Below are 19310 nucleotides of genomic sequence, written 5' to 3' on the forward strand. Positions count from 1 at the left end.
GCTACACTATGCTTCCTGTGCGTGCGTTTTTTAGTTTAGAGTTTGCGTGTTTTGCGTAATATCGTTCTAGCAAAAACGATATTACGTTTCTGTGATATGTTTTTATAGTAACTTTTAGTTCATATAAGAGTTATATTAACTTTTATATCTAACTAAGTAGTTAGATAAGTAGTTAGACTTTATTAGTACCTATTATGAAAGTTATATTAATTATAACTTTTTTAGGACGATATAAGGTACGTAAAACACGCAAACTCGCAAAAAAACGAACGCAGAAACACGTAGTGTAACCAGGCCTTGACAAATGGGCAATGAACCTGACACCACGAAATAAGAAAACAATGAACACCCCATATGCCCACTTTTTCGACATTTGAACGACCTATCCTTCTCCGAACGCTAAATAATGGTACGGTGTTGCGTACTATTTTCTCCGAATTCATTGAGACATCCAGGTTACTCAGCCTCCGCGGAGATAACACAGGTGTTGGGGAACTCCTTGGCCAGCGTGTTGGCCTCCTGATCTTACGACGCATTTTTAGCGTGCCAGCAAAATAAGCATGAAAATCAGACAAGCACAGATCACACAGCTTTTACGGCCCAACTAAGCAAAGCTATTCCATATCTCGTCCCGAAAAAGGTGCCTTGCTGAGGAATGCGTGCCTTGCAGGGGTTATTTCCTTCTTTTAAAACTGAATAGCTCTTAGGTACTATACTAAAGTATAGAAAATAATTTGTTTTATAAAAGTTTTATTTTCCTTGCTGATCATTTTGAGCATAAAAAATCATAAATCCATTGCAAAAAAAAACTAATTTCGTGAAAGTGAACTATTCCCATTAATGTCCTGTCAGCCATCTAATGGATATTTGATAGTCTGCTTTTCTGTTTTCATTGATAAAGCAGCTATAACTGTAAGGATAAAAAGGAGTAAAACTGAGCAATCCCAGATGCCTGGTGCCGCCTGAGAAAAACCCAGCGTTAACTGTGGTAACTTTTCTCAACTAGAGCTTAGATAGTACGCCTGTAGAGGCGCTAGTGTTCCAAAAGCTCTGCAGAGCCGTCCGTTGGAGATAGCGCAGAGGCGTAACGTGTTTATGTCAACTCTGAGGTTTTGCAACCCTTCTCCACCCAATGTTAAATTATTTGGTAAATAGAAAATAACTGAAATAAAAATATCTTCAAATATGTCATCAGCTCTTCTTTCGTTCCATGCTATAGTTTGATTCGACCTTGTTTGTCCCCCACCCTAACCCTCGCTGGCTGCGCCCATCACTCCGCAGCACCCAGTGAGCAGCGCTCGGCTGACCAGTGACCGGTTCCGGCGGCTGGACTGGGGTATAGGGTCTCTGTTCAGTGTAAACGGCCGATGGCGAAGCAAGTGATATCCTGGGAGCTTGAATTAGACAACAATCTCAGTGTTGTGCAGGTGTGAGCGAGTGGTGCAGTGTTGGTTTTATCTGCGTCATGGCTGAGGCAGCGCCGACTGATCGAGCCACCCAGCTGGGCCGCGAGTTCGGGGCCATGCTGGCTGGAATGCCGGAGGACTTCCTGCGCATGGTGATCAGCCGGAGGCGAGCCGGCGGAGGCGGCGCGGACGACATGTTCAAGATCCTCACCGACATGGAGGCCAGGCTGTCGCAGCTCAGCCCGGGCGCCCTGGAGCGTTTCACGGACACAGCTCGCGGTGAGCTGCCGCGCGGCCACCGGGTGCGTTTTGACGAGATGGTCGCTCTGGCGTGGTGCGGCGATCCGCCCGGGCTCGTGAGCCGGCTGTATCCCGGTCTGAGCTGCGCCCAGCTCCGCGCTGAGCTATCTGTGTGGTCGGTGTCCGGTGAGACGGCGCTGACGGAGATGGAGGCCGCTCTGAGGCTGGACGAGTCGCTGCAGAGGGCGCGCCACACCGACGACAGGTGGCGGCACCTGTGGCAGGTGGACGAGCTCGTGCACATGAAGCCCCTGGTGGGCAGAGAGCTCAGGGTGGCGCCCGATGTCTGCGCCTGCTCCACAGAGGCAGGCGCTGCAGTGGTGGAGGGCGTCGTCGCCTCCGGCAGCAGCAGGGAAGGCGTCGGCTTCCGCACACTCGGCCTGACACCCGCCGCCTGGGAGGTGAACCAGGCTTCGGACACCGACCTGATGCTGGAGCTCGGTCCCGGCGCGCTCATCTCGCAGCTCCAGATAGCCTCGCTCTGCAACTGCGGAAACCCGCTGGCCTCAACTGGCTACGTGATGCTCAACTACCCGAAGAGCCCGCGCTGCACCCTGCCCGGTCGCTGTCCGTTCTCAGCTTCTTCCCTGTACCTCGGACTGCGCAGCGGCTCGGCCGGTCTGAGGAGCACCGTTCGCTCCGGCCCTGCGTTCACGTCCGTGGCGCGAGAGAAGGATCGCTCGTTTGCCTACGATCTGGACCTGGTGCTCTCGATCCCGGGAGTGGCGTGGCCCGATGGAGCTCTGGAGGCGTACCGGAGCCGCCAGCAGTTCACGGGCTGTGTGAACCGGTCCATGGTGCAGCGCCTCACCGCCACCAAACTGTACATGGTGGCGGCCGGCTTCAAGCGCAGTCCCTCCGCAGAGCACCAGTGGCGCTATTCCTTCTCGCAGCAGGAGTACATGCTGATGCGGATGCTGGAGGCACAACATCGCGAGTGTCTCGTCACACTCAAAATCGGCAAGAATCTTCTGGGTAAAAGGGTTCCGCAACTGAAGAGCTACCATCTCAAAACAGGTGTGTTGTGGATAGCTGAAGAAAGGAAGGAGTTAAGGAGCCTGCTCCATCACACCATGGTCGTCCTCGACTTTGTGCAAACATGTGTGGAGAAGGGCGTGCTTCCCTGCTACTTCTGGACGGAGATAAACCTTCTGGGATCGCTGAATGCTGAGGAGCGAGCTGAAATGGCCGAATCGCTTAGAAACATGCGCAGTATGTTGGTCCCGGTACTGAACCTCTACATTCACCAAGCAGTGCTCGGCATCAGTGTGACACCTGGTCAAAACCCGAACATCTTCTCCACTCTCGCCGATGTGGATTACCTGGCGATATCCTGCGCCAGCTTCTCAAAGTTCTGCGCCGATCGTCTGCACCGGGCCGCCTATGAGCACTACCGCGAGGCGGCGCTGCTGGAGCATTACCTGGGAGTCTCTCGCCTCCCACTGGCAGCTCAGCTCCACCTGGTGTCTGTGACTCGGCGACCTCTGCCCGACGGCAGCGCGCACCTGATCCACGCCATCACCAGCCTGCCGGCGAGCGCCGGAGCGATGTTTCCGTTCCACCATGTCCTCTGCGCCGACGGAGGGGAGTTCTGGGAACTGGAGCTGACCTGGTTCTTCCAGGAGGGCATCCGACAGCAGGCGGTGCCGTACCTGCCCCAGCTGGAGGCGGCGCTGGAGGTCCAGTCCCGGCTGCCGCCGGAGGCGCGGGTGGCGGACCTGCCGGACGAACTGATCCGGCCCCTCCGGCTGCTGACCGCCCAGCAGCTGTGTGGACTGTACGTGCGGCGGCCGCGGCTGCTGCTGACGCTGCTGGGCATGGAGCAGCACCGGGTGATACCACACAACATGGCCTGGGAGGACGCGGAGAAGACTGGGACGCTGCTGAGGGACGTCTGCCCGACGGACCTCAGAGACAAGTGGATGGAACTGGACAGCCTTACGTGAAGAAAACATCAGGGAACAGCAATAGAGAAATTGTTTTAGGTTACTGAAATTCAGGCTGTGAAATACGTATACACGACGCATATTCGGTTTTATACCTACAGTTAAACATTAAAATGGTTGGTTAAGATTCGAATCCTGCTTGCCTTGGATATCCTACGGAATAAAAGAAAGTAGGTACTGTATGCATAATTAGGAACATACGAAAGACACAGAAATCAGTTTTGAACGTTTTTGCGGCATCTGACAACCATACAAAATCAGCGCCAATGTGCTAAGAAAGTATATGACACGGTGACACGGTGTGGTGTCCCTTCGACGTCGCTAGCCGGACACACACTTCTGACAAAAGCAGTGATTACACTGACATTGAATATGGGATGTTACAGATTGCCTGCCGTTGAACGTTTGTCGTGATCTGATATCTTCTTTGAGATTTATGTCTATTCTATAAATAAATAAAAAACAATAGGAAACCGCCATTTGCCAATGGTTTGTGCAGAACGTCACGTGTTATGGGAGTGCCAAACCGCCATAAGTACGGGGCGATGTCGTCAATTTGAAACTTTTTTGGACAAGGTTGCTACCCGAGGCGGTTACCGGACTTTAGCTTCTCACTAACCCGGAAGACGGTCGGCATCCTACTCTTAGCGCCCTCACTTAGGCCGGGGACGCTCGGAAAGATAAAGTTGCCGCTGGCACGAAGTTGACCCCACCTCCGCGAGCCAGCCATTGTCCCCCACGGCCCCGCCGGTCTTGGCGTTCAGTTCAAATACACCGTCAAGTGAGGCCACCGTATGGTGCGCTTACTTGCTGTCAGGGTATAGGCAGTCACGAACATCACGGTTAGCGTCACGGTCATCACGACCATCTGATACCGCAGGGTGGCCAATAGGCCATTGTTGGTTTTTATTTAAAAATGTCATCCCGACCATGCCCTGTGGAAGGTCGTATAGTAAAATAATGAACATTGAACCATTTTTAAATAATAGTTAACGGCTCCTGCGACAGTCTACTACGTAATAGCCACGGTGACTATGTAATAACCACGGCCTATCTACCGCAGCGAACCGGTTAGTCCGTCCTCGAGTCTATAGTGTGACCCGGCGGGACGGACCATCCAGCCATTCAAAGAGTGGCGCCACTTAGGACTGCTCCCAATGGATCTGTGCTCGCCGGTCGCCTGAGAGGGGATGTCAGTCCGAGGCAGGGTTCTGAGATCAAGGTTGAGGATAGGATGGGTCTTCGAATGAAGAGGAAGGGTAAGGATATGTGAATGTCTCTTATTCCACCAACCAAGTGCAGCTGGCGAAGACAAGGCAGCCGACAGCCAGTGCACTGGGCAAGGATGGAGGCCGTCAGATTATGTCCGTCCGTACGGACCGACGGCCGTCAGCTTCTGTCTGTCCGTACGGACCGACGGCCGTCAGATTCTGTCTGTCGGGGCTGTCACTCTCGGCCCGGTCCGGTTGGGCTGAGTGCTGACTGCTGACCGTCTTTGCCTGCCGACCTCAGTGCATTCTGAGTTCGTCCTGTGCCTCTCAGCCTGCTGCCGCCAGACCAGCCTCAGCTCTCAGTTCTCAGCACACCCAGCACTCTCCTCAGTTCAGCGCGCCCGGCACCGGCATCAGCTAACACAGGGCTGTGTTAGCTCTCCGGCACCGGCAACTGCTCCGGCAACTTCCTCAGCCCAGCACGAGTCCCATCTCTCACCACGTGCCCCAGCTCAGCACCTGCCTCAGCTCACCCCGCCCTCAGCTCTCAGCCCGTCCGGCGTGGGCCGGTCCTGTCAGTGGATCAGCTCTGTGCCGCGGCTGCCGCCCAGTTTTGGCAGCCGCAGGCCCACTATCGACTCAGCCCGGGGGTGAACGACTCCTTCGCCCGACCGGTGACGTCACAGGGCACCCGTGACCGGGCCAACACCCTCGGGAGAGTCGGGTCAGCGCGACACGGCCCGTGTCAGCACAGGGGAGAGGGTGCATGGCAGCTCCAGCGACCACTCAGCCGTACAGGTCTCACCCGTGTACCGCCGCCGCCGCCCGGCGCTGTATGTGACGTCACACGGACCGACCGGGGTGTGACGTCACCGCCGGTCTGCGGCCTGCCGTGGCAGCGGCGGCGGCGGCGCGGCCGGCGCGGCGGTCGTCAGTCCATGCGGCGTCGGAGAGGTACGAGGTGGTGGTGCGGAGTGTCTCGGTGCGGCCCGGTCCTGTGAGAGATATCAGTGTACGGCGCGGTGAGCGAGCTGTCCCGATCGAGTCTCAGCCGTCCGAGTGAGTCGTCCCGGCCGGAGTCTCCCGCAGGTGAGCGGCCGAGTCAGTGCGCGGCCTGAGTCAATGACCCCGTCGCCGTGCGGCCGGCCCAGGTGAGCCGGCAGCCGCCGTGGCAGTCAGGTCGGCGCGAGTCCGCCCGGGGTCGATGGCGCCGTCTGCTGTCCGACGGCGGCCGGCGCCGGGAGCAGGCCAGTGCAGACGCAGGGCGGGACGGGACCACTGCTGCGCCTAGCAGCGGTGTCGGGGAGTCACTGCCGCAGGTCCTGCCGAGCAGGGGCGGCACACGGGCGGGACAGTGACGGGACGCGGGTGGGACACGCCCCCACAGCTGCCGCCCCGCCCCCGGGGAGGGTGGGAGGACACAGGACGCGAGCTGCTCGCTCTGAGGTAGACGAGTACACGTCCTGCGAGGATCGTGCGCCAGCGTGTCAGTAATGAGCCACTATCGTAACTCGCCGTGTTTTTCCGCATGTGCAGCCTTGGCGCGTTCCAGGAAGTGATGGTTTTCGAACTGGGCTTCTGGCTACTCTGATGATGTGAGCCAGCCGCGGCCGGCCGGCGTTGCAGCGCTGCGTCTGGCTTCACTGCAGGCTTCGAGCGCGCTCGGTGGACGCCGGTCCGTGCTGGTAATGACCTTTGATGACGTGATACGCGGCGGACTGGACGACTCGTGACACCACGACTTCCGTGTTTTCTTTTGAGGTGTCTTGTCGGGCATTCCTGACCGCTAAATGATAAATCACTGTCGTACTCGAGCTGTAGGATACGACGTAATACGTGCATGGTGTAGCATTCGATTTTCGAAGGGTCAACAGGAGCCCAAAGTAACGCGTGACCGCAGGGCCGCGCCGGCTGGAGCGTAGAGAAGTATCACCAGGCGCATGGGCAGCGCAGTAGCGAGGGCGGCGAGCGACTGTAGATGCAGCATGGAAACGACTGAAGAAGCGAAGGGGTTCCGGGAGAGGTCTAGAACCTGGCAATGGCGATACAGGCAAAAGTGAATTCACTTCACAATGAGAGCGCCGAGCGGTGGTGCAGCCGATGAGAAGCGATGACGCTGGAAATGAGAACGGCATGGTCCTATAGGCGGAAGAAAAAGTGATGAGCGACGTGGTTTTCTAGACGAAGAACGATAACGCTGTACGTGGTTATAGATAACTAAATGCAACAATATTATGAGGGACATGATCTTATGAACATCTTCTTTTGCAGCTTAGGCATGGTTATTGATAATGCCAGAAACTTGGGACATTGGCCTTTGGCGCTAAGGAGACTCGCATTAATCATGAAAATAGGGTGCAAGGCGTTTAATTAGCTGCTAATTGGCATATTTTACCGCGACGCGTTATTCACCAGTTGTTTCCTATTTGGTAAGCCATGGCGTATCGAGCCTCGGGACTTCCGGGGCACGATGGCAATAAATAATTTATTTATTGTCATGCGGTGGGAGACGACGTTATGTTAAAAATAACGTTTGTAACGAAGCCTGAGAGCTGGCCTTTCATATATTATGATATGATCCGATAATGATGTTGAGTATTGATGTGAGTGCCATATATACGGCATTATATTCCGGCAATGAATATCACAGGCAATTGAACATAAAAGAAATTCAGCAGAGAAAAGAACATTTAAATAACAAATGTAACCCGAAGCAAAAACGCACAATGCTACAATGCCATTAAACCAAGAGGCAAAAGAGCCCCGACGAATCGAGAGCAATTAATGTAGATGGGTACTGTTTTCAAAGACAAGTTTCCTTAACAGGATAAGCCCTTACCGGTGGGGTTTCCCGATCTCTACCGTCTACCTTGAGTGAAAAACTCATTTGTACATTCCTGACTGAGGATGTATGATTACAAGATGTAGAGCTGGGCTTAGGTACGTTTACCGGTAATTTGGTCCATGGAGGTTTTATCTGGCTGTGTCGGGTGTGTTGTTGATGTCTACCTGATTCTTGGTTTGCGAATTCAGACTCATTATGTCGAGATATTCACCTTAGAATCATCGGTGACATCAGCGTTCGGGGTAACACTCACACCAAACACCCCCTTCCCTCCTGGACCCGGAGTCCCATCCCGAGTCAAACACCTTGCCCCGGTGGACCATCGATGGCGTCTCTGACGCGACAGCGACGCGCCGCTCCGATACGCTACCTTGTTGGCTGATCATAAGCGCTTCATGACTGGCTCACGGTCAGAGTTCTGCCGGCACTGCTGGAGCGTCGCGAATCGTGGCCTGAAGTCTCCACTGGTATCAGCCCCTCCCCCTCAACCCTGTCCATGGCCCGGCCCGATCCCGTACCCCACACGTGTCGGCTGTGCCCTTGGGCAAACCAGCCATTGTACTCTATGTTACGAGTGAACTGATTTAATAAACTGGGTCACTTACCATATTTATAACAAAGACGACCCTACATTCCTGAGGTTCACATTTATCCGTTATATTTTGACACGTCGGTACCCTACCCCGGGCGGTTTTCCCGCTCAGCGTACCAACCAGCTCGTTGTCGCCGTGCACATCTGGCCTTGACCGGTGGGATTCGGCGCGTCGTGAGCCGGACTAGTTTGGTTTGCGTTGGCAACGCCGTGGCGCAGGGCGGCTCGACTCCGGGTGCGGCCATTCGCAGCACGCGCCACCGCGCCGCCACCAGGGACGGTCGACAACACGTGTCGCAACTCCTCTGCCGCCGCCGCCGGCTGTGGCCACTCGACGCGGCTTCCGGCCGGCACAGGCATCCGGGAGCCGATCTGAGAGGGTGGATCCGTGGGGACACGTCCGTGATCAGGACACGGAGGGAGCAATTTGGAGAACAAGTATGGGTAATTAAATTTTTCGAATTTCTATTTTGTATAGAAAAATCAGAATTTCGATCAATAGCTCGCCACCGTGAAAATTGGACATGTCCTAAGACCATGGCCGGGTGGAAGGACGTATGTATTTGCTACGAATCGATGGACCGAAGGAAGGCTTTTCCGTTTAATCTGCTGGCCGAGCTGCAAGACCGATACTCCAATAGCGTGGTGCAGGTCGGACTGTCGGAACGGATTGGTCGGACTGCCGGGGCGGACCGGCTGGTCGGACTGTCTGGCTGTCAGTGCGGACTGGCTGGCCGGACTGGCTGGTCGAGCTATCAGGGTAGATTGGCTGGCCGGACTGTCGGACCGTCAGGCTGTCAGAGAGCCCGCCGGAGCGTCTCTCTCAGTATGCACTATGCAGGTGTTCGGCGGCGCTCAGCGCCGGCTGTCCTGAGCCGAGTTCATCCGGCTCAGCGGCCGTGGCACGCCGCTGAGACGCTGCACATAACAGTCCAACGAGATCACGGCACCCGGTCTGTCCTGGGCGGCCTACAGTCCCGGCTGGGACCTCCAATGCCAGCAGTTGACAGAGAGGCAGCGTGTGCAGAGCTCGGACCGTGTCAGGAGCGTCGGTCGGTGTGTCCCACGTGGACCCGTTTCCGGTTGGCGACCTTAGGAGACCCGGTGCAGGTTTGACTGGGGTAGGCAGAGCACCGAGCAAAACCGCGGCAGAGATGGAAGGAGATGCCATCCGGCAGTCTCCGGCAGGGCATATGATGTCAATGTTTCTCCAGGTCAGGCAAATATGCATAAAAAAAAACAATATGGATAGAGTAAGAGATGGAGAGGGAGAGAGGAGGAGAAGAGCGGATAAATGCGAAGAGAGGTGAGAAATAGAGAAAGGAATTAAGGGGGTATTTTGCTACCCGGCTTGGCGACTGGCTGAATGCACAAGCTCATGTGACGTGGACGCTAATTAAAACGGTTCAAGTTGAATTGCCTTAGGTAATGGCTGCTTCGCCCGGCGTCAAAGAACGGCCGAGCGACCTCTCTTAAGATATAATCGATGTAGTCTCTGCGACCGAGGCTAGCCTCTGCTGAGCCAGTCATTCGGTCACTGGCGGTCAGCTCCGGTCACCCACGGTCAAAGATCACTGGTCACGACCCTCCTGAGTCGCGTGTTTCTACAAGGAGGATTGTTTTGAGAGAATTGGCTATATTCCTTGGATCTTACACGTACCCGCTTGCTTCTCGGCTAAACAGGCTTACCATGCGCCATCTTTCCCTGCCAGTGCAGTGTACGGAACTTCGATACCGCAAAACCTGACTGGCACTGTTTGCTTTCACCGAAATCACACCGGCTTCTGGTCATGGCTGGGCGGATAAAACAAGCCGAACACGTTTTAGCAACGCCCAACGGATGCCCAATCGTCTCATTGCCTCAACTTATCGGATAGCGCCGGTTCCAGCCGGAATTCGGGGTCACCCCACAGCTGGGCAAAGCCTGACCAAAGCGGCGGTGGTTCGCATGAAGTCGAATATAAATAGAACAGCTGATTGAAATATTTAATCGTTTTTCTCATGTACCTATCCTCAAAAATCAAACGCCATTACCCTAGTGCCTTTGCACGTTTACTTTGACATTTAATGCGTCTACAAGCAGGGTGTTGGGAACAAGGCAATGTCTTGCAGCTTGACAAGAAAACAAAGAAAAATGTACTCATGATAAAATGTTTTTTATTTGTTTAAGCCTGCACGCTCACACCATGCAAATATCATTATTGTTGTGTGTAATTCATCCTGAAGCTCAAGTAGGCAAGTCGATCATCTGCCACGTCTCTCCATGAGCTATAGAACCGCAGCGCATCAGACAAAGCGCTCCCTTTTAGCCTGGCTGCTCGGCTGAGGTCCGGCCCAGCTCACCCAGCCGAGTGGTAAGCGGGGTAAGAAGGGTGAGAAGCACAGATCGTGAGCTGCCGGAGCTCAGACCGGGAGCTGCTCAGCACTCAGGCCGCGGCTCGGCCGGCTAGTTGAGCTGTGGTGAGCCAAACAAATGGACGGCGCTGAATGCCACATTAAAAGTGAACCACGCAGGACGGATGATATCCCACAATTGAGGGTGAAGGACTGTATGTCCAGTGGCGTAGGTGTCTCCCATCGGAGCTCTGACCAATCTGTCATATGGCAGCACTGCATGACGTCACTGTGTAACGCTGCCAAATGTGGGCAGCTGCGGCCGGCCGCAGTGCACTCAGCGGCGGCGCCTTGCAGTCGGCTCCAAAATCAACACTTTGAGGATTGTTTCGGGCACTGCACTGCAGCAAGACTCGCGGCGCAAGCCAGGTGTGATTCAGTGCACTGCGGCAGACGGGCCCGCCTGACGGGCTGGGCGACTCAGCGCCGACCGCCGGATTTAACCGGCTCCGCCACTTCCAGGTCAAATAGAAACGCACGTAGAACAGGTGGATGGCTTCTTTCCTAATAAAGCTTGGCGAAAATAGCAGCGTTCAGAGATAGCTCTTCTGCAGACTGTGAGCATAATCAAGATGAAAAAGGACATAAGCTGGAACTTCTAAGTCCTGGCTGCGGTCCGGAGGTCTGGGGTCGTATCGAGCTTGCCAAACATTTTCAGCCGGGATACCCGTCCTTATGAACTGTAGGCGTAGCTTTATGAACACCATAAATCTTTGGCTGGTCTCGGTATGCGACATGCGTGCTCGACCGCACCTTACTGACGAGTCGGACTATCATTATGACCTTGCTGATTAAATCGGATACACGGGCAAACTTTTATCGTAATAATCATGCTATACAGGTTGTGATCGTAGTTAAGCTCTTCTGTCTCATTAAATCACACCACAATGCCACATTACTTGCTGGAACCAGTCTAAGAATGATCTATATCGGTCTCAATGTAGCACCGATTCTGCATCGTCCAGACTGCACTATCGTCCAACAGCACGATTAAGTCCGCAGTCGGGCACGCTGCTAGATGGCGTGAGAGCAAGGCACCGGATTAGAAGCGATCGTAATATTGTAAACGTTAATCGTTGATCGATTCAGCCAATAACATGGGTACATAAGTGTAAATGACGTTAGTTATTTGAGCAGGGACACGGAAAGTCGCGCTTTAAATCTCGATTTACAACATTATGCCTGAGGCATGCTGCATGGAAAGAATGGGACGCTCAGCCATCAACACTTTGGGCGTTTGCTCCCCCTCCTCTGTAAATTTTGGCCATACAAGGTCAAAAGTTGAATGAGTGGGTACTTCCTCAATGTTACATACAATCAGTAGCGGCGGAACACCTTCAATTAAGGGGGGGGGGGCACTGCCGACTTTCGGTCCCATTCTTTCCATGCAACGCCCATAGGGCTAATGTTAAAATGCCAAAATCAAAGGAGGGGGGGGGGGGCGGCACGGTGCCCCGGTGCCCTCCCCGTTCCGCCGCCTATGGTTACAATCAGCGTAAGCCTCAATATTCATGAGCACTTGTGAGCTGTATTATTAAATGTGGAATAGCCATAATCCAATTAAGTTGATCTAAACACATGAAATTGAAGATGCCTCCACAGTCCACTGCCAGTGCAAAACCACCAGCCGAGTGTGGTCCATAATCCCCCACCCCTGTGTCGGGGGGAGAGGGGTCAGCGGCGACACGTTGACGGTGACACCACCGTGATGGCGTCAGCCCCGAGCGCCGACACCGGCCAGTTTCAGGGGCACCGGCGCCGGTTCGTTCAACCGGCGACCTTGTGCAGCCAGCAGCCGCTGCGCCTCGCCGCCCGGACCCCGGCACAGTGCCCCTCTGCCAGCCTTCGGACGCCGCGGGTTTCCCGGACCTTTCTTCCGCGACCCGACGGCTTTGTGGCCGCGGCACTCCCCCGCCTCCCGCCGAGAAAGTTTCGTCTCGTCAAGGTGTGTTTGCAGTCTGTCAGAGATGTCGGACGAGGGGAGCGTCATGAGAGCCCGGCTGAAGCGTCACGCGGCAGTGCGGTTCCCGCCCGCCCGCTACCGCGAGGCCTCGTACCCATGGTGCGTTTTCCGTTTCCGCAATCGCCATCACCACCGCCGCTGCCGCCGACGGCACGGCAACGAATTCGACGAAGGCAAATGTTAGCCTGGCAACGAGCCGCATTTGTACCTTGTAGCCTTGTCGAAGACGGTGTCGCCTCGTCGCTACACCGCCGCGATCCCCGTGCAGGGGACGACGCCTCACGCGACACAAACACGGCCAGACTGCGCCGCAGCGCCGTGACATCAATAGCGGCCTTGAACGCGATGTTGTCATGACCATGATGAGACTGTTACTTCCTACGGCCTGACCCGACCAGTGACACAGCTCGCGGCGGCGCCATGTGAGCCCGGCGGCCCGTGGCTGGCTCGGCCCGGGAGCGTTTTGCATGAGTGCAGTTTCTCTGGAGTGGCGGCGGCTGCACGGCGGGTGGGTTTCACCACGGTGCCTCGCGGTCGGTTCGGGAGCGGCGCCGGTGTTGTCGATGCCAGCCTGACGGTTTCTCTCTCGGCGGTTCTGGGTCAGATGAGAACACTTTCTTCGCAGAGAGGTCACTGTCAGGCCCGGTTGGTTGACGGCAAGCGCTGGTCTCACTTTCAGGCGGTGGTTCAAGTTTATGTAATTCATGAAGTTGACGTGAGTTACGGAGAATCTCTCGGATGCTTTGCGTTTTCTAAGAGAGAAAGCTGTCGATAAGCTAATGAATGTATAATTTACTTATCCGGGATGACGATAAGTAAGTTCAAGGTAGAGTTTTGACCATTCGGTGCCAGGCGTCAAAATCAGGAACTTCATCACCTGAGGACATTCCAGAAACTTGTAATCGGCACTGCTTTATTATCAGGAAGTCAAACAATTTATGCCGATTATTTACGTAAACGTCATCCCAGCTTCTCCATTTCGCTGAAAGCACAAAAATGACACGACCATTTGACAGGTGAGCCACCTCAATCTCGCGTGACAGCCTGTTGAAATATGACGTATGTCCTCTCCCGTCTGGCTTGGCAAGTTCAAGGCTGGCGTTCCAGCGGCGGGTTCAAGTGCGGCCAGGTCCTGCCGGCGCGGTGTCCTTTCCCTGGTGGCTGGATGACCGTGACTCCCAGTTTCAGCCAGCCCTTCTGCAGGTTCATGGTCACCTGCGGTCGGCGGGGGCTCCTGCTGCAATAATCCGACGCCTGCAGGGGAGGATGGGGGATCAGCCGCAACAGACTTTCACTGCGTCAACATCCGATGGCGTGGACTATGAGGCATATCGAGAAATGAACTGCATCGGAGACGTCATGTTTGGGTTTTGGGGCCTGGACTGCTCCGGTCATCGGCGACCATAGATGCGCTGCATCAATGTTCATGTCATGAAATCTGTAGCATGTGTTTATGTGTTCATGCCACTTTGCAGCCATTGCTGGAGATTCCTTGAGGTATGGAGGTCAGTGGATTGTAAAAACTCGCCCCCGGTATGTTGAGAAAAGCTACCCGACGAGACAAACGCCTCCTTCGGTGGACAATCCCCGACCTATTCGGCTGCAAAGTGCCAACTCCTGTGTCGAAAACCGGCAGGCATCATGTCATTGGATCTGACGTATCTGATCGGCCGAGCCGGTATATTTATAGCCTTGAGATTTACGTCGATGAAAAACGCGAGTGTCATGCCCGCTTCGGAAGGCTATGGTTTGGGCTAGGTTTGCTGCACGAGTCGTCTCAGGCCGTAGGAAGTATGATCGGGTGAGCGATGTTATCAACGAACTCGGCTGGCTTAACACCGAGAGCTTGTTCAGGTATCAATCCATCGTGCTGGTGAACAAAATGCTGGCCACGTCAGAGCCGCAGCAGTTCGCCACCTGTCTAGTCACCCGGCAGAGTGTACACGGGCGGGATACCAGGTACAATGACATGCTTGTGACCCCCACTGTCAGGTCAGAGTCCGGACGTCGCCGTTTTCTGTACTCTGCGGTGTCAGGGTACAACGAGCTGCCGGCGGACCTGCGCGCTCTTAGTCAGGCTCGATTCAAGCCGGCACTGAGGGAGCATTTGTTTGACCGCGAGCGAGCCACTTAGCTGTCCTAGTTAGCACACGTGATGAGGGTGAATGTGTGAATGATTGCGGTGACTGTTGTCATATCCCATTCGATTTGTATATGCACAACGACTTGGACATAGAATAGCCGTGTTTCCACGGACATGTCTGTAATGTGAAATAAATAAATAAATAAATATGAACTCTGCCGTTGAGCTGGCTGTGGGACGGGCGATCCTCGGCCCGGGTTCAGTGGTCAGCGGCTTACCGGCCCACCTGAGCCGAGTGGGCGGCGTGCTGACCGGACCGGCACGGTGTCACCAACCCCGACCGACCGGGGGCTCTTACTCACGACCCGTGACGCCGCACGGAGAGATTTCACTCGGCACGAGACGGCTGCCGCGCTACCGTATACCAGCGTGTGTATGTCGCACGTGCAGAGTGACGGGTTAAGCTGAGCTGGTGATCACTGAACAGGGGTCAGACAGCGAGGGCACTCGCTCGCTCACACTCACTCGCTCGTGGCTCTCCCTTGTGGGAACCGCTGACAGTGCAGTGGTCGCAGAGCGTGAGAGCACTGGCTGGGAGAAAAGAGATCTCGGAGCCCTTTCCCTGGCGTAGGGAGTGTCGAGTTCTGTGACCTCTTCATTTAAATTCATTGCAAAAAATAACGCAAAGGTTCTCAGGAAAAAGTCTCTTAATCCCTTCCGAGTTAATTCCGCCTTGGAACGACTAGCTAGAGTGACCGAGGCATAGCGTTTGATATAAATGGCTGTGTGTGAGCGAACTTTAGGTGAACGGTCGTGGGTACAATGCATCAGAAAGTGCTGCTGTCTTCTTCGGAAATCATTGAACGTTTCCAACACATACATTAGTTGCGATTGGGGATGAATGTTTTAAGTAAACGAGCCCGATGTTGGAAGCATGCTCAGATGCGAAAGAGGAATGGCGTGTCTAGGGTCAGGTATTTCTGCTATTGGATTCGACCTCCACGAAGAGTTATTTTGCAATGAACGGATCTTTCTGAAGCCGAAAGGCATTAGTCCGTCTGCCATGTCCTGACTCGTCCGGACCATTCTACCGCGGTCCGTATCAGACCAACGGTCCGCCCAGACCGTGGTCCGTGAACTCTCGGTCTTCGACCCTCGCCGCGTCTGGAGACCCGCTCATGCCTCCCCCGACGCCGTTGTTGTTGTTATTGTGGCCGGGCCGGCGCTCTGTTGACTTGCGGTGTTTTTTCCCAGCCCGTCTGACTCAGACGCTCGGTGCGGATATCGAACCGGCTGAGAGGCGGTCGCACACGCTGGAACAGTTCCCCGGAGGCAGGCGCAGTGGTACAGCCCACCGCTGAAGTAACGTCCCGGTTTCAGTCATGGGATGTTCTGCTTCTGAAGCTTAGAAGCGATTAGCCAGACTACAATGAAACTTTGAATGTTGCTTACATGCTTCGTCACCCTTGCAGCTGCAACTTTATCTATTGACGTCTTCTTTTCGATCACTCAGCATTAAAAAAATCGCCGGTCAAAGCCATCCGTTGAGATTGGTAAAACCGCACATTATTTTAGCGATGGACTGTACAATGTACATGCCAGTACGGTCCCCCGGAGGTCGGCTGGGGGTACACGCGGAGGTACCGCTCCACAGTGGTACACGCTAGAACGGCCCCGGGGGTCGGCGGGGGTACTCGCGGAGGTATGTACCACCCCAAGTGGTACAAACCGGAACGGTCCCCGGAGGTCGACCATTCGTGGGAAAACGGCAACGATTGCTGGCACGGCTACTACCGTGCCTCTTGTTGGATGAGCGGCTCTGTGACCTGCGCTGGTTCAATAGGGGCTCGGTGGTTGGGTGGGTCACCGATGATGCAGCGCGTTTTACGGTCTGTTAGCTTACCGATCGACTAAGCTGTGGTCCAGCGAGGATTCAGTTAAGGTATGCATCGCACATAGCAAACAGAAGGATGGATTGGTACGTTTTAGTTTCATTTCATTGGTGCGTCTGAAGTATTTCGCATAAAATACTTCCTGGTGATAAGCCGTTTTCCCATTTACGCCGTGATTGCACATTGTGTCCCTTGAAGTCCAGCTTGATGCGACCCTCTCCTGATCTACATACTCGCGACGTACACCAGCCTTCAGGTGCGGCCCGCCTGACCCAGCGCCGGCAGTCCCGGAGTCTCGGCGTCGCTCACGACGCGTCTGCCCGGCACGGTGCCAGCCCCATCGGCGCCGACGACCAGGGTGAACGACCAGCGACGGCGCGCCCCACCCCACCCCACCGCGGCGGGCGGGCGGGTGGGCGGGCGGGGAGGGACGGCGGGCGGCGGGCGGCGGCCTCGTCAGCTGGTGTTTCGAGCGAATCACAACGACCACACAGCAGCACCACTGATGAATGATGCCGAATGACCCCTGCCGTGCTAACAACGGGTGGAGGTGCAGACCAGCACCGTTCGACGCGGTTCAGCCAGCCACCTCAGTGGGGCCGCGGCAACATGCAACGGGCGCGGCGCGAGCGGGTCAGCGGCACTGGCCGCCGTTCCCTGTGGATCAGCCGCCGTGCTCGCCTAACGGGCGTGCCGGGCGCCGGCCTGCGGTCGCCGCGATAGCCTTCCACGGCAGTCAGAGAGATGTCGGACCGATCCGTGCCGCCCGACCCGGCGAAACAGCGGCGATTTTCGTGGGAGATACGCTGGAAATTGGCCGGTGTTGTGGCCAGGGTACAGTGCCCGGTTTGTGATCCTAAGCAAACAACGGTAACATACAGCTATAATTAGAGGTTAGATATTGCTGGATGGACCAAGCTGTCACGCCAGGTGAATAATGCATATCACCACTGGCGGTGACGTTTCTGGGCTACAAATATATCGTGTATGTTAGATCCGTCACGATAAATTTGAAATATTTGTCATTTAAATCGTTGACTTACCACGACATAAATCTAAATCTCACATTAAATAGCTGCAATATGTTATATAACAATTTAATGCAGGATTACGTAATAGTAAGCCAACGCTCCAATGTGCGTTCAGTTGAAAATAATAAATGAAAGCCATTTATAATGTCAGCTCCACGCCACCCACACATGGCTACCGGAAAATGAATGTCAATCAATCCTATAATTTTGCGCACAACCTGCAAATACGAACAGAGACAGATTTAAAGTTCACGACCAGATTTTACTTCCGTAATGAATTTTCCATCGACGTGCATTAATAAATATGAATTGGCTATCGCACAATGAAAATAACAGATCATACGCACTCACAATCCGACTCGATAGCAGTTGAGGTGTGCAGTGCACTCCCGTATCAATACTGACCTCAAAAGAAGCCGCGGGTCTTCTGTTTGGAATGACTAAATATGTAGATTAATAGGTACTTGAGTCGTAGGCTTGACATGAACTGTTTTATTCTTCCGACATTATCTCAACCTTGCCAGTGTTCCAGGTTTTAGTTTCCGCCAGTGTTCCAGGTTTTAGTTTCCATCGCGTTTATGTAGTCAGCCCATCAGCTTCCTTGAGCTTTTTCAGTGGGTTGCCGACTAACATGCAAACCAGCGTGAACGAAACCGCGAGACTTAAAAAAAAACATACATACGATAACGTTTAAATGTCACTTCCCACATGCAAGACTGATAGCCACATTATACAGGATTCATCAGGAAAAAAGTTAATCGGATACACAAAGCAAAGCTGGCGTTCGGTGAGTTTAGCCCACCGCATAGTGGCTAGCGTGATATTGTTCCGCGGGTAATATTGCAACGTCAATCACTGCGTGATGATAACCATCGACTTCTGTGTGCATGTGTGCAGTGTGCACGGTAGCGCACCCCTTCCCTGGTGATCTGGCCGAATGTGGCTGCTGCAACAACTTCCTCTCTCTATCAAGCGCGCCTCTTGTTTCTTAAACCCTGAATGCGGAATTCGTGCATATTGTACACAGCGTACGATTCTACATGCCCCAAGTGCATCCAGATACATTACCTGCACTGACCAATAATGACTGTCCTCTGTCGACAGTGGTTTTGACTTTTGACTTATCAGAGTTGAGCTGACTTGCATCCCTACCCCTGGCCAGTGGCTACCGACAATAAAATGTTATACATATGACTTAAATTGTGACTTTTTCGATCAAGCAGCATATACCTACCTGTTTATCTTTATATGTTTATCATCTCTTGATATTGGAAACTGGCTGGATGCTCCCGCTGATGACCGATTAAATGAGCCAAATCACAATCACCCAGCTCGCACCTCGGTTGATGATTGAGTTCCTGGACATAACCTCCCTCGTCTGTCCCTTGTACACCACCTTGTCTCGTCTCTCGTACTCACACCGTCCATCCTCCCTCCCCTCTCAGTTGCGCGGTACGAAAGCCTGCAGAGACGGTCGGCCGGGCGTGGAGGGGGGGGGGGAGGGGGCTGAGTCGGATGACGTCAGCCCGCGTGCTCGACTAGCTATCACCCTCGCATGGGCCGTCAGCGGGCACCATGGGTCAGTCTGCAAACCGTCACCACTGATCGAACATGGAATCCTGGACATGACGAGTAGCGGATACGGTG

General features: G+C 54.4%; 1 protein-coding gene across 2 annotated transcripts in view; it reads left to right on the forward strand.

The window, feature by feature from the left end:
* Positions 1–5796: 5796 nt before the first annotated feature.
* Positions 5797–19310, forward strand: part of LOC122378126 (ecdysone-induced protein 74EF-like) — a 133292-nt gene continuing 119778 nt past the window's right edge. Inside the window, exon 1 of one of the 2 annotated variants that reach the window (XM_043358839.1) lies at positions 5797–5952. The gene's annotated coding sequence lies outside the window, so the exon portion shown is untranslated. The remainder of the gene's footprint in view (positions 5953–19310) is intronic. The other variant, XM_043358841.1, reaches the window with a different exon arrangement.

This window comes from Amphibalanus amphitrite, unplaced genomic scaffold (assembly GCF_019059575.1).
Source record: "Amphibalanus amphitrite isolate SeventyFive unplaced genomic scaffold, NRLGWU_Aamphi_draft 000055F_arrow, whole genome shotgun sequence".
Lineage (NCBI taxonomy): Eukaryota > Metazoa > Arthropoda > Thecostraca > Balanomorpha > Balanidae > Amphibalanus > Amphibalanus amphitrite.